The sequence below is a fragment of the Bufo bufo genome, chromosome 7 (assembly GCF_905171765.1).
Source record: "Bufo bufo chromosome 7, aBufBuf1.1, whole genome shotgun sequence".
NCBI lineage: Eukaryota > Metazoa > Chordata > Amphibia > Anura > Bufonidae > Bufo > Bufo bufo.
The window spans coordinates 230,063,078-230,079,564 of NC_053395.1; the positions used below are offsets into that span (position 1 = coordinate 230,063,078).

The 16,487-nt window shown below is 49.2% G+C and overlaps 1 long non-coding RNA gene across 1 annotated transcript; it reads right to left on the bottom strand.

Moving 5' to 3' along the window:
* Window positions 1–310: 310 nt before the first annotated feature.
* On the bottom strand, window positions 311–15,523 carry LOC121008259. The gene is made up of 4 exons (XR_005780537.1): window positions 15,513–15,523; window positions 8,289–8,293; window positions 595–603; window positions 311–433 (listed from the first exon to the last, which is right to left on the bottom strand). It is a non-coding gene; the product is annotated as an uncharacterized LOC121008259 (long non-coding RNA).
* Between the last annotated feature and the right edge of the window lie 964 nt (window positions 15,524–16,487).

Genomic DNA, 16,487 nt, shown 5'->3' on the forward strand with positions numbered 1-16,487 from the left:
AAGAGACTCTAGAACCCCACAGACTGACAAAACCTCTACATGAACGGATCACAGATAAAGGAGGTCCAGTCATCCAAACAATAAAGGGGGTGTATATTTTTGTAGCCACTTTGTAATATAGTGGCTCACCCCTCGTGTCACCGTGGTGATGGAGCTCTGCCAAGAGTGATTCACCTAATCGCTTGACTTTGAATGATTATATAATAATAATTAGCACTCACCATCTGTATTTCATATATATAAGATTTATGATACAATATTAATAATTATTAATAAATATGATATTATTAGATAAAAGGTTGATAAGTGTAAGGCCGATTCATTGGCCTGTATTTGTGGGAGGGGCTTGGCTACCTACTTTAACGGCCGGCGCCCTCCCACATGTGTACGACGTGCAGAGTTTCGCAGGAAGCGTGCGCTCGTACCTGGCATTCTGTGTCAGCAGGCAAGGTGAGTGGACGTCCGGTCGGCGGTCGGCCCTTTGGTAAGCAGGGGCCCCCATGCTCCGGACCACTTCGTCACAACATGTCAGCACAGCGAGAGGCGGGGCCTTGACGAGACGGAGGTTCCCTCCTGGCTGTTCGGCAACGGCACTCCTTCGGTCTCCGGCGGAGGGGGTGGAGCCCGACGGAGACAGCGCTCCCCTCCTCCGCCGCCCAAGTCACTAACATGGCGGTTGTTCACCGGCGGGGGGGCGGGGCCACGGCCGACAGAGGCCCCCCCCCGCCCGCCTCCTCCGCTCACCTCCTCCGCCCCCGAATGTCTAGCCAGTGCCGCACAACTGGTACAATACTGGGCTGGCACATGATAAGGGGGGCTACTGGGCTGGCACATAAGGGGGGCTACTGGGCTGGCACATAAGGGGGGACTACTGGGCTGGGCTGGCACATGATAAGGGGGGCTACTGGGCTGGCACATGATAAGGGGGGACTACTGGGCTGGCACATGATAAGGGGGGACGACTGGGCTGGCACATGATAAGGGGGGACTACTGGGCTGGCACATGATAAGGGGGGCTACTGGCACATGATATGGGGGGCTACTGGCACATGATATGGGGGCACTCTGGCTACTGGCACATGATATGGGGGCACTCTGGCTACTGGCACATGATAATGGGGGGGATCTGGCTACTGGCACATGATATGGGGGGGGGGCTCTGGCTACTGGCACATGATAAGGGGGGGGGCTCTGGCTACTGGCACATGATAAGGGGGGGGGGGCTCTGGCTACTGGCACATGATATGGGGGGCTACTGGCACATGATAAGGGGGGCTACTGGCACATGATAAGGGGGCTACTGGCACATGATAAGGGGGTCTACTGGCACATGATAAGGGGGGCTACTGGCACATAGGGGGGCTACTGGCACATAAGGGGGGCTACTGGCACATGATATGGGGGGCTCTGGCTACTGGCACATGATATGGGGGGGCTCTGGCTACTGGCACATGACATTTATTTTGACTTGTCAAAGCCGTTGACTAAGTTATTGTCAAAGCAAATTGGTGGGGCTAAAGTTGGGGGCTGAAGTTGTTGCCATAGAAACATTGTAAAGGGGAGGAGTTAGTAAGATAACCACGCCCATGTGGGGGCGCCAGAAATATTTCTGCACCCAGGCGCCTGTGACCCTAGGATCGGCCCTGGGTGGAGGTGCCCAGCCGGCGGCGGGTCGGCCCCTCAGACGAAGGGGGGCACCCCCGAACTGAGCACTCCATCAGGGACCGGCGAGGCCCCCCACGCGGCACGTCCTCGGTTGGCAAGGGGTGGAGGCGGTGTCACATAAGGCCTCCCCCAATCAAGCCAGGGGGCAGCGCCGTTTCCCCACGCGGTGGATGTGCCCAGCCGGCGGTGGGTCGGCCCCTCAGAAGAAGGGGGGCACCCCCGCACTGAGCACTCCATCAGGGACCGGCGAGGCCCCCCACGCGGCATTTCCAGTTTATCGGCAAGGTGGGGCCCTCGCTGCCGGGGGTCCCCCCTGTGCCGGTTTCATGCCAGAGGGGTACGCTGCTCCCCACGCGGTAGGAGTGCTCAGCCAGCGGGCAGGCCAGCCCTTGGACGGAGGGGGCCCCCCGCACTGCGCACCCTATCAGGGACCCGCGTTAGCTCTCCATGTGGCGCCCAAATCGTGTCTGCGTGGGGCGTGAGCCGTTGCCCAAGGTCTCCCCCCACCTGGTTCTCGGTGCCAGGGAGCTCTGCGCTCCCCACGCGGTTGCCGTGGAGCACGGTGGGGGACGCAATGGCCCGCTCCTCGCCCGCACCCAAAGTCTGGCACGGGCCGCCGTGCCGCTTAGATAGGTAGGGGTTCATCGCAGACGCCAGTTAGAGCCAGGGGGTGGTCAACGTCGATCAACGCCACTCCCATCCATCAGTTAAACCTTCAACTCACAGCTCACGTTCCATTAAATTGAGCCTTACGCATTTGACTGGTTTCTTGGGTGTTGTTTTGTTGTTGTTTTCCAGGTCCGAAAGAGTGAAAAAAAAAAAAACTGAGAGAAGTTGGTTTGGATCTCAGTTGGTTTTCCTTGTCGAACAAGGTAGTGGGGGTACACGTTGAGGGACGGGGAGGTACCGGCCGTTAGCAGGGTTGTATCTCATGCACTATTTTACGTCCAGGTTGTTCTATTTTCATCAAATTTCCGTGGGGGTCAGAGTATAGAGTTTCTCAGTTGGTAAGTACGTCAGGTCTCCTTGCATGGACTTCCGGGTGGCGGTTCCTGGCCACTCCTTCACGGCTTTTCTGGTGTTAGTGTGCGTTCTTCACAGGGACAGTGCACCTTTTTCCGTTACGTTCTTAAAACAGCTTCACGGATACCGGTGGTCGTACAGGTTAGTCGGTCACCTTACGTTACTGTTTCCACAGCTGTGATGTCACACGCGTCAGACATTGTTGAAGCGTCAGTGGACGAAATCGTAGCAGGGACATCCGAAGGGGGCAGTATACCATCCCTGCGTGCCTGGACCATCCCCAGGCTTATGGCGGAGCTGACAAGGCGGGGCGTCCCTTTCCCGGCATCTGCCAGAAAAGCGGAGCTATATCGGCTATGGAAAGACTCCCTGGTGCCAAGTAGTAATGATCCCCCTGCGACCACGATGCAAACGTCGCTGACTCAGATACACGTCATGCTGAACAGTCTGACGTCTGCCGTCACTTCCATGCAGGCGAGATTGGAGTCTATCGAGGCTCGCAGCTCAGTCTTCCCTGTTTCCTCCCCCGAGGTTCCAGTCGCCTCCACCTCTGCCATAGCGGAGATTCGTACTGCCCAGCCCGTCCCCAACGTGGCTCTGTCTCATTTTGTCCCGATCAGCATCAGGAAAGACATCCTAGAGGGTAGGGATGTCAATCTCGCTTCACTGCTGATAGCCTCCAGGGACCTGTCTGACAACAAGGTCATAGCTTGCGGGGAGGTCTCGGTGGTGCTAAGAAGCCGTGACCACCGGCTTAACCGCAAGTTAACCATTCCGGAGTTCGTCATGGCTTTCAGCATTTTTAGGGATGTTATATGTACTGCCAGGCCGGACAGGAGGGAGGAGCTAGACCTGTACCTCTTTCGGGTCACAGAATTGGGTCATAGGTATGGAGGGAATGCATTCTATGATTATCACTGTTCATTCTCAGCCAAAGCAGCAGCGGCTCTTTCCCAATTCCAACATGTCACAGACTGGTCCAATCTGGACACCGAGTTATTCTGCAGACACTTTGCAGGCCTGAAAGCTCCCTCCTGTTCTGCCTGTCAGTCTATCTTCCACTCGGTAGAGTGGTGCCATAAGTCAGCTGTCAGCACGGCCTCATACCCCTCCAGCTCTTCAGCTGGACCACTCAACGTCTTCAGACCCCCCAGTTCGGTAGACAAGCTAGGCCGGCCCATCGTTCAGCTAGGAAGGGCCCAGATATGTAACAACTATAATTACGCGTCTTGTAATTTCGGGCAATGCCGTCTGTTACATATCTGTACCAACTGTTTCAGGGCCCACCCCCGAGTAGCTTGCTCATTAAAATCGGTGAAGAATTACATGAGTGTGGTCAATACTAGTTGTTTACAGGAGTACTTGCGAGGTCACCACAATCCAGGGTTTGTACAGTTCCTGGTGTCAGGGTTTCATGAGGGCTTCCATACGGGGTTAATCACGACTCCAGAGGTTACATACGAGTGCAGGAACCTTCAGTCAGCCGAAAGGAACCCCGGTTCCGTAGACACACTAATAGAGTCCGAGTTAAACAAAGGGTTCTTAATCGGTCCTTTCGGAGTGCCCCCTTTTCAACGATGGAGAGTCAGTCCCGTTGGGGTAGTCACAGGCAAGTTCAGCAAGAAGGAGAGACTCATTATTGACTTATCTGCCCCGCATGGCTCCCAGGTCCCCAGCCTCAACTCCCTCATTCCTTCGGAAGAAGTTGGCATGAGATTTTCTTCGATCGACCAGGCTATCGCCATTATCATGAAAACGGGTCCCGGGTCCATGTTGTCCAAGGCCGACATATCGGATGCCTTTAAGTTGCTTCCCATCACTCCAGCTCTCTGGCAGTGGCACGGCATCAAGTGGAGAGGCCTGTATTATTTCTCTACGAAACTCACCTTCGGTTCCAAGAGCAGCCCGTGGCTCTTCGATCAGTTGGCTCAGGCCCTCCACTGGGTTTTGGTACACAAGATTCACTGTGAATTTGTCATCCACTACTTAGATGACTTCTTACTGATCGAGAGGCCAGGGGCAATTCCCCTAGGGTTGGGGAAGTTGCTGAGGTGTTTTTCCCAGTTAGGGGTACCAGTTTCCCCCAAGAAAGTAGAGGGCCCGTCCACAGTGATCGCCTTTCTGGGCATCGAGTTAGACTCCCAGCACATGTTAGCTAGGTTGCCTGCGGACAAGCTAACAAGAATTAGAGAGGTCATCCGTAGGTTTGCAGTCACAACCGTGGTCACTAAGACTGATCTCCAGTCTCTACTGGGCATGTTAAATTTTGCCATGCGCATCATCCCGCAGGGCAGAACGTTCATATCCCGCCTGCTGGCGCTCTTGAGCACCGCCCTGGAGCAGGACAGCCCAGTGTGCCTGGACAGTCAGGCCTTAGCGGATCTCCATATGTGGGACCATTTCCTGGGCCAGTGGAACGGGGTGTCCCTATTCGTACCCGAGCTGTCGAGTCAGTCCCCCATAGTCTTCTCAGACGCGGCGGCAAGCTCAGGGTTTGCCGCCATCTTTGGCACCCACTGGGTTGCAGACGGATGGCCTGCCGAAGTGGGACGAATCCCGGGGTTCCTCCAAACCTCGGCACTGTTCGAGCTGTACCCCATTGTGGTAGCCGCCCACATATGGGGCAGTCTTTGGGCGAATCAGTCTGTCCTGTTTGTGACTGACAATACAGCCGTGGTAGACATCGTTAACAGTGGGTTGTCGAAATCAAGCCACGTCATGTGTTTCCTCAGACGGTTAGTACAGCTCTCCCTACGTCACCATTTCCATGTTTATAGTGCGCACGTGCCAGGTGCGCAAAACTTGGCTGCTGACGCCTTGTCGAGGGCTAACTTCTCCCGTTTCTTACAGATCATGCCAGAGGCAGATGCGACAGGCGCCACCGTCCCTCCTCACGAGTCCTTAATACTAACGTAACCGACCACCTCAAGACGGCCCACGTTTTGATACACAATTCCCTCTCGCCTAACACATCCAGAGCATACAACACCGGGTGGAAGACGTTCTGCAGGTTCCAAGGGGAATGTCCTCAGGGGGAATCCAGTTTTCCAGAGTACATCCTGGCGTTCATTGGCTACTGCCACTCAGTGCGCAAGCTCTCCCACAGTACAGTGAGGTCGTACCTGGCGGGAGTGCAACATTTCCTCTCGGTTAGTCATCCCGAACGAGCATCAGTGTTTACCATGCATGCCGTCAAGGCCGCACTCAAGGGTTTGAGCAAATGCGGACCTCAAAGCCAAGTGCGCAGGCAAGCGGTCACCGGCCCCCTTTTCCGTAGACTATCCGACGTCCTGGACAGTAATCCTTTCGGGGTTTTGCCCAGCTTGGTACTCAAATCCGCCATCTATCTAGCCTTTTACGGCTTCCTAAGACCTGGGGAGTTCACTTGTTCTCCTGGCAGTAGCAGGTTCCTCACGGTCAGCCAGCTGGTCCGGAACTCCGAAGGGTTCGTACTACTGCTCAGGACGTCTAAAACCTCCCAGGTGGGCCCCCCTGTCCCGGTATCCTTCTTTCCCACATCGCACCAATGGTGCCCCGTCGCGGTGCTCCGTCAGCTACGATCTGCCTTGTCAGGGTCCGGGCCAAACAGTCCACTGTTGCCCTTCGGGGTGGTTCCACTCACCACGCACCAGTTCGTATCCCATGTGAGGTCACTGGTGGCCAGCTTGGGCGGCGACCCTGCCACAATTTCAGGACATTCGTTCCGCATAGGTGCTGCGTCCGCGGCATCCAAAAATCGAGTGCCGGCGCATGTCATTCAGAAACTAGGGCATTGGCGCTCGTCATGTTTCAACCGTTATATACCTCACCCCGAAACTGAAATGTCGACAGCCTTTCAGACTCTGGCTTTGTAATGACGTTGTAATAAATTACTTCTGCCTATCAGTATGTCTTTTGCCCTCTTTCAGGCGTCCCTCCACGACGCGGTTGCGGCACAACTCTGACCGCTTAGGGGTAGGGTATCCCAGGTAGGGTTAGGTACATACGTACGTGGTAGCCACGACCACAAATGAAAGTCAGTTGAGGGTTCTCCACGGATAGAAATTATATAGCATATGACTTGATGTTAAGATCCATGTAATGTGCCAATGGTGAGTCCCGTCTTTTTGTAAAGTGTATTCGTTATTGCAATTGCATTTTTTTATTTTATTCTTATACAAAAGTATATGTCGTCTTCCAGATGTACTGTATGTATAACAATGTAACAATGTCTTTTAACTTAGTCCACCGTAGTGGTGTTGGGATTCATCCACTGTATTTTCAGGTGGAAAGCGCTGGACCAGAGGGAGATAATCAGACAATATAGCTCTTATCGATATCTCTTTCAACTTATAGATGCGATTTTTCTTGCGAATAATTGTGATATTCGATTGTCTCTACTTACGAAAGACTTTGGTGTTGCTTCCTGCAGGGGCGCCCCACCTGCAGTACAGCTGCTCACCCAATCGAGAGCTGTTTTTTTCTTTTCTTTAGTGATGCTCTGTTATTGCGCTCGAATGTCGGCGTCCCACGTAGTATTTGGCGGTCACAGGACTTGACTGCAATTGTATGAAGATGTTCTATTCGATTTTTATAACTTTTCCGTTTTTTTGTCGATTGTGCACTTTTAAGTCCTGCAGGATATGTATTCGGTAGTGAACACAGCCCGGATCCGTGCAGAGCAGGTCAGAGCACCTTTACCACTGGAGAGCTGGACTATCTACAATATGTATGACCCCTCACTGATCCGCAGGAAGCACAGAGTGACTGCATGGTCTAGATTTTATACAAATTAAAATCAGATACTGATAAAACTCATTTTTTTTACTTATCTATTTTCTATGCAAGATTATAGGGGCGGCAATCTTACCTGAGCTGCTGTTAACAGCATTCAGAGATTTCCCTTAGCCGCATGGACCGCAGAAAACTGTAGTCTGCAGAGGACTCTATGGGAGGGGGTTGTGGGCATGCTCGGTGACCTGTTCAGGGGTCATTGTGCGGGGAGGGAAAGGAGGTGAGCTGTGACCATCACCTATTGGCAGTGGTTGATTCTGTGTTATCTGCCTCTGTTTCTAGAAGGGTTACCTGTCATTGTAGTCCTTCCTGTTTATGATAATTAGATGACTGGGAGCTAAACAGCCTGGACGCCAGACTGATTCATTCTATATTCCCTGATACATTGTAACAGACAGTGGGTAAGAATATTCTTATTTTAATGCAGACCTAATACTTCTCTGGGCTGTGGCATGAGCAGCAGGGATTCCCCTATTGCCTCATCTCCTCCTGTTTACTAACATTGTTTGGGGCAGATACTTTGCACTCTCCTTACACCTGATTCCTGGGTCACATGATCACTTTGCTCATCTTGGTTAATTCAGGGAGGATTTTGTGATTGGCTAGCCTTCTTTTAAATATTCATGCTTTCTGTTCCTTAGCTGCAGGGTGTGAGGAATATGGATTAATATTTACCATCAGCCATGTCCTCACACCCATCATGTGCTAAAAGATAGCAGAGGTAGTGAACTCCACAGGAGGGCCTTGCTTCAAAGCCGCAGCCAGATAGCAGAAAACTCCTAGCAGGCCACATTTGGTTACATTTCACACCTCCATTCAGACAGCACGGCTCCTGCAGGGGGTCTACTCCATTCCGGCGATTTATAAGGAATTATTGTTTTGGCCGCGCCTGATGTTTTTGCTATCTCTCTGATGGGTTTGTTGTGTTTTTTCAGCCTAATGATGGCTTCACTGATAGTGACAGCTCTTTGGATCTCATCTTGAGAGTTGACAGCAACAGATTCCAAATGCAAATAGCAGACTGGAAATGACCTCTGACCTTTTATCTGCTCATTGTAATTGGGATAATGAGGGAATAACACACACCTGGCCATGGAACAGCGGAGAAGCCAATTGTCCCATTACTTTTGGTCCCTTAACCCCTTAAGGACCGGGCTCATTTTCACCTTAAGGACCAGGCCATTTTTTGCAAATCTGACCAGTGTCACTTTAAGTGCTCATAACTTTAAAACGCTTTGACTTATCCAGGCCATTCTGAGATTGTTTTTTCGTCACATATTGTACTTCATGACACTGGTAAAATGAAGTCAAAAAAATTATTTTTTTTGCACAAAAAAATACCTAATTTACCAAATATTTGAAAAAAATTAGCAAATTTCAAAGTTTCAGTTTCTCTACTTCTGTAATACATAGTAATACCCCAAAAAATTGTGATGACTTTACATTCCCCATATGTCTACTTCATGTTTGAATTGTTTTGGGAATGATATTTTATTTTTTGGGGATGTTATAAGGCTTAGAAGTTTAGAAGCAAATCTTGAAATTTTTCAGAAATTTACAAAAACTCAATTTTTAGCGACCAGTTCAGGTCTGAAGTCACTTTGCGAGGCTTACATAATAGAAACCACCCAAAAATGACCCCATCTAAGAAACTACACCCCTCAAGGTATTCAAAACTGATTTTGCATACATTGTTAACCCTTTAGGTGTTGCACAAGAGTTATTGGCAAATGGGGAGGAAATTTGAGAATTTCATATTTTTGTCAAATTTTTCATTTTAACCCATTTTTTCCACTAACAAAGCAAGGGTTAACAGCCAAACAAGATTGTATCTTTATTGCCCTGACTCTGCCGTTTACAGAAACACCCAATATGTGGCCGTAAACTACTGTACGGCCACACAGCGGGGCGTAGAGTGAAAGGTGCACCATATGGTTTTTGGAAGGCTGATTTTTATGGACTGGTTTTTTGACACCATGTCCCATTTGAAGCCCCCTGATGCACCCCAAGAGGAGAAACTCCCTAAAAGTGACCCCATCTAAGAAACTACACCCCTCAAGGTATTCAAAACTGATTTTACATACGTCGTTAACCCTTTAGGTGTTGCACAAGAGTTATTGGCAAATGGGGATGAAATTTGAGAATTTCATTTTTTTGCCTAATTTTCAATTTTAACCCATTTTTTCCACTAACAAAGCAAGGGTTAACAGCCAAACAAGATTGTATCTTTATTGCCCTGACTCTGCCGTTTACAGAAACACCCCATATGTGGCCGTAAACTACTGTACGGGCACACAGTAGGGCGTAGAGTGAAAGGTGCGCGGTTTGGTTTTTGGAAGCCAGATTTTGCTGCACTGGTTTTTTGACACCATGTCCCATTTGAAGCCCCCCTGATGCACCCCTAGAGTAGAAACTCCATAAAAGTGACCCCATCTAAGAAACTACACCCCTCAAGCTATTCAAAACTGATTTTACAAACTTTGTTAACCCTTTAGGTGTTGCACAAGATTTAATGGAAAATAGAGACACAATTTCAAAATTTCACATTTTTGGCAGATTTTCCATTTTAATATTTTTTTTCCAGTTACAAAGCAAGGGTTAACAGCCAAACACAACTCATTATTTATGGCCCTAATTCTGTAGTTTACAGAAACACCCCATATGTGGTCGTAAACCGCTGTACGGGCACACGGCAGGGCGCAGAAGGAAAGGAATTCCATACGGTTTTTGGAAGGCAGGTTTTGCTGGACTGTTTTTTTTGACACCATGTCCCATTTGAAGCCCCCCTGATGCACCCCTAGAGTAGAAACTCCAAAAAAGTGACCCCATTTTAGAAACTACGGGATAGGGTGGCAGTTTTGTTGGTACTAGTTTAGGGTACATATGATTTTGGTTGCTCTATATTACACTTTTTGTGCAGCAAGGTAACAAGAAATAGCTTTTTTGGCACGTTTTTTTTTTTTGTTATTTACAACATTCATCTGACAGGTTAGATCATGTGGTCATTTTATAGAGCAGGTTGTCGCGGACGCGGGGATACCTAATATGTATACATTTTTTTTTATTTATGTAAGTTTTATACAATAACTTCATTTTTAAAACCAAAAAAATGTTTTAGTGTCTCCATATTCTAAGAGCCATAGTTTTTTCAGTTTTTGGGCGATTATCTTGAGTAGGGTCTCATTTTTTGCGGGATGAGATGACGGTTTGATTGGCACTATTTTGGGGTGCATATGATTTTTTGATCGCTTGCTATTACACTTTTTGTGACGTAAGATGGCAAAAAATGGCTTTTTTTACACTGTTTTTATTTTTATTTTTTTACGGTGGTCATCTGAGGGGTTAGGTCATGTGATATTTTTATAGAGTCGGTCGATACGGACGCGGCGATACCTAATATGTATACTTTTTTTTTATTTATGTAAGTTTTACAGAATGAGTTCATTTTTGAAAAAAAAAAAATCATGTTTTAGTGTCTCCATAGTCTAAGAGCCATAGTTTTTTCAGCTTTTGGGCGATTATCTTGAGTAGGGTCTCATTTTTTGCGGGATGAGATGACGGTTTGATTGGTACTATTTTGGCGTACATGCGACTTTTTTGATCACTTTTATTACCTTTTTTGGGAAGTAAGGTGGGCAAAATTTCAATTTTCTCATAGTTTTTATTTTTTTATTTTTATGGCGTTCACCGTGCGGGGAAAGTAACATGACCATTTTATAGATCAGGTCGTTACGGACGCGGCGATACCTAATATGTGTAGTTTATTTTATTTTTTTAATTTTTATTCAGTGATAAATGTTTTTTTTTTTATCTTAACTTTTTTCACTTTTTTTTACATTTTTGTGACCCAGACCCACTTGGTTCTTGAAGATCCAGTGGGTCTGATGTCTGTATAATACAGTACAGTACAATATATATTGTTCTGTACTGTATTTTACTTACACTGAACAGATCTGTGCTTTTAGCACAGATCTGTTCAGCACCATGGACAGCAGGACGCCTGAGCAGGCGTCCTGTTGCCATGGGAACCCTCCCCGTCTGCTCAGAACTTCGCAGACGGGGAAGGGTAAGGACGGGGCTGAGGGGGGCTCTCTGGGGGCTCTCTCCCTCTCCATCGGGGGGCTGCAAAGCCACAGCAGCCCCCCGATGGAGAGGGAGGGAGCTCCCTGACCAATGACAGTTAACTTTTTCCATACAGCGGTCCGTACGGACCGCGGTATGGAAAGGGTTAAACGGCTGACATCTTCACAGATGTCAGCCGTTTATACCAGGGTGCCAGCAATGTGCTGGCACCCTGGTATACCCACTAGAAGCCAACGATCGTTCATGGGGAGGCGGGCGGGGGATCGCGATCCCGCCTGCCGCACCGCCCGCCTCCCGCAACGCCCCCACCGCCTGCGACACCCCCCCCGCACCACCCTCCGGCATAAAATCGTGCAGGGGTGCAGGGGGGGGGTGAAAAATAATGATTTTAGCCACTCTAAAGTTTCTGATCCCCGCGGTCAGGGACCGCGGCGATCAGAAACTGCACAAAGCGCAGCAAACCGCAGGTCTGAATTGACCTGCGGTTTGCTGCGATCGCCGATACGGGGGGGGGTCAAATGACCCCCCCCCTGCGTTGTTACGGGATGCCGGCTGAATGATTTCAGCCGGCGTCCCGTTCCGATTAACCCCTGCGGCGCCGGAATTCCGAATTTAAGTCAGGACGTACCTGTACGCCCTTGGTCCTTAAGGACTCGGGAAATAGGGCGTACCGGTACGCCCTGCGTCCTTAAGGGGTTAACAAGTGGGAGGCACATATGCAAACTGCTGTAATTCCTGCACCGTTCACCTGATTTGGATGTAAATCCCCTCAGATTACAGCTGACAGTCTGCAGGTAAAGCACATCTTGTTTGTTTCATTTCACATCCATTGTGGTGGTGTATAGAGCCAGAAATGTTAGAATTGTGTCCATGTCCCAATATTTATGGACCTGACTGTATGTGGGCAGGGGGCAGCAGCCAGCAGATAATAAGGGGGCAAAATGAATAAAATATATAGGGCAAAATGAAATATGGTGAGAGAGGGGGCCACTGACAAAACCTTGGCATTAATAAACATGAGCACCGCCATGCCCTGCCCTCATATGGCCGGTGGGACATGGCGGTGCTCATGGTTATTATTGCCAAGGTTTTGTCAGTGGCCCCCTCTTTCACTATATTTCATTTTGCCCCCACTCCCTCTATATATTTCATTTTGCCCCCTCATTATTTTCTGCTGCCCCCTGCCCTCATATGGCCGGCGCGGGGATTTCTGAATTCAGACATTAGTGCCGCACCATTAAATGGGGGGGGGGGGGGGGGGGGGAATTCCCAATTCCCATAGAACTCTACTTACGCCACTGCCCCTAGAGCCTTCTTGCTGGGGTCAGTATTGCAGATTTGGGTCAGCGTCTGTCACCGTCATTGATCCGCTCTCTGTCTGTACACCATGACGTCTTCCGTCAGTTCCATTGCCCGAATGTCATCTCTTATCATCATTCACTTCTGTATATTTGCCGCCTGCCAGTGTTCATAAGTGCTTTATAATAATATTATTCTTGTGACAGTCCAGTTGTTATATGATTCGTAAGAAATCTGTAGGATCCTGATCCGGCATTTATTTTTTTCACATTATTTGCGGTCTGAGCATGTGCAGACCGCAAAAACGGATCCATTTTGGTGGAACACTCGGGGCCAGATCCAGCATTAATGCATGTCAATGGGAAAAAATGCTGGATCTGGCATTCCGGCAAGTGTTCTGGAATAAAACCGCAGCATGCTGCGGTATTATCTCCGTCCTGAATAGGCAAAAAGACTGAACTGAAGACGTCCTGATGCATCCTGATCGGATTGGTCTCCATTCAGAATGCATGGGGATAAAACCAATCAGTTATTTTCCGGTATTGAGCCCCTAGGACGGAACTCAGTGCCGGAAAAGAATAACGTAAGTGTGAACGTACCCTAATACAGCACCACATACTGTGCTTCCTAATACTGTACAGCAGAAACAGGCAATCCCCCTTCCTCTGCCACTACCTGGTGCAATCGCCTCACCTCGCCTCATTGGCGGTGCACCCCTGGGTCTTGCGAACAACCAGCATCGTGACAAGCTGATGGTTTATTAAATTGTTACCCAGTCCGGACAATCAGCCAAACACATCAGCAGCACAACTCTCCCTCCTGTCCTGATAGTTTGTTACAATGTATCAGTCTGGAGTTCGGGCTGTTTACCTCACAGCGGATTGTCTAAACTGGATACAGTTGTAACAAACCATCAGCTGTGAGAAGTATTAGGTCTGTCAGGGTTCCAGCCTCTGGATCTGAAGTAGAGTATTCACATTCAGTGACTACAAGCAGTGATCCTGACAATGGTGAGGGCACTATGGTGGCTCAGTGGGTTTGAATATGACCATGGAGTTTGTATGCTCTCCCCATGTTTGCGTGGTTTTCCTCCGGGTTCTCCCACACTCTGAAGACATACCGATAGATTGTGAGCTCCTGGGAACAGCAAGTGATGATTACACTATATTCTTCAATCAATGTGGCGGTTATACACTCACCTAAAGAATTATTAGGAACACCTGTTCTATTTCTCATTAATGCAATTCTCTAGTCAACCAATCACATGGCAGTTGCTTCGATGCATTTAGGGGGGGCTCCTGGTCAAGACAATCTCCTGAACTCCAAACTGAATGTCAGAATGGGAAAGAAAGGTGATTTAAGCAATTTTGAGCGTGGCATGGTTGTTGGTGCCAGACGGGCCGGTCTGAGTATTTCACAATCTGCTCAGTTACTGGGATTTTCACGCACAACCATTTCTAGGGTTTACAAAGAATGGTGTGAAAAGGGAAAAACATCCAGTATGCGGCCGTCCTGTGGGCGAAAATGCCTTGTGGATGCTAGAGGTCAGAGGAGAATGGGCCGACTGATTCAAGCTGATAGAAGAGCAACGTTGGCTGAAATAACCACTCGTTACAACCGAGTTCTGCAGCAAAGCATTTGTGAAGCCACAACACGCACAACCTTGAGGCGGATGGGCTACAACAGCAGAAGACCCCACCGGGTACCACTCATCTCCACTACAAATAGGAAAAAGAGGCTACAATTTGCACGATCTCACCAAAATTGGACTGTTGAAGACTGGAAAAATGTTGCCTGGTCTGATGAGTCTCGATTTCTGTTGAGGCATTCAAATGGTAGAGTCCGAATTTGGGGTAAACAGAATGAGAACCTGTGTCCATCCTCTGATGGCTACTTCCAGCAGGATAATGCACCATGTCACAAAGCTCCAATCATTTCACATTGGTTTCTTGAACATGACAATGAGTTCACTGTACTAAAATGGCCCCACAGTCACCAGATCTCAACCCAATAGAGCATCTTTGGGATGTGGTGGAACGGGAGCTTCGTGCCCTGGATGTGCATCCCTCAAATCTCCATCAACTGCAAGATGCTATCCTATCAATATGGGCCGACATTTCTAAAGAATGCTATCAGCACCTTGTGGAATCAATGCCAAGTAGAATGAAGGCAGTTCTGAAGGCGAAAGGGGGTCCAACACCGTATTAGTATGGGGGCACTAATAATTCTTTAGGTGAGTGTATATACCTGAACATTACCCCTCACCTGGTCCTTCGGCACAGCGCAGAGTACACCGACGTAGCCGCTCAATGTGAGGTCTCAGCAGCTGACAAACAAAAGAGGGAAAAAGTTACGGACGAGAGTAAAATCCATTTTTTTTGTCGCTCGATTAGCTGCCGCGTCTCTTCTCACCTCATTACTTATCGCTGCAGAATATAAGAGACGTCACGGCACATTTAACCCCAAAGCTTCTCTGGCACACAATGGGCCCCGGCTCCCGTAAGGAGGGTCTCTACCTGATCCCTGCTCCACGCTCCAGTAGATCTCAGCACCCAGGAATAACAATCCCCAGTCTCCGCAGCCCAGGTGCTCCCCGGGATGAGTGCAGACAAGTCTCATACAAGCCGGACGGATCAGCGGCAACACTGAAGGAGCTCAACCCCGTCCACTGGTAAGTGCACTCCACCATTTCCCAGTTCTGTCTGTTTCTGACAACCAATACAATTGCCATTCCAGCTTTCCAGAGGGGCTATCACCTGGCTTTCCTGCAGTCCTGAACGGGGAGGCCATCATTCTGTCCTCCACATCCCTGCCCGGTGCACATGTATGACAGCTACGGATGTATCATGTCACAGGAATGTATCCTTCTCACCATTGTGTTACATTGTATACGGATTCCACAGTATGTAACAAGTCCCCATTGGATGAGCTCATTGACAGGTAGGTGGAGGCCGAGGTGGAGCGCTGCCGCGTACCTCCAGGTCACGTCTCTGCGCAGGAAAGTAAACCGTACAGTAATCAAAATCATGGAAAGGGAACGCCCATGTTATTCTGTGACATCCTATGCTAGGATATGTCATTGCTTTATGATTGAGGTCTGACCCCCGCAGATCCTGAAGGTGTGCTCTAAGGCCGACCATACACATTAGATGTAGCTGAATGCTGTCTCTGCACCCTCTGTATATGTGCACACTTGGCCAAGCATGCATGTGTCCGAGGAGAAAGCAAGACACCTCAGGATCGGGCAGCTGAAATCAGGAATCGGTGGGTTCAGCTGGCACCTATGTAATGTGTATGGTGGCACCCCGGTCACCTCGCTGGGCAGGCCCCCACAGCTGGCCACATTCACATTTGGTATTGGTGCAATAAAAGTTATCGTGTCACCTTATAAACAAACCCTAAGAAAAAAATGGCAGAATCTTTTTCCATGGCGTCACCCCTACATTTTTTTTTTTTTTACAAGTTATAGAATTCCTTCAATTTACCCCACAGTAAGTGTGCAGTAACATGACCGTGAGATGGCCGCAGGGCCGTCTTTAACGCGGGGCAAAAGGGGCAGCTGCTCTGGGCCCTGTTGCTCCTGGGGGCCCCAAGGCAGCTGCCTCTTTAGCCCCGCTTGCTACTGGCGACGTGGGGGGTGGCAG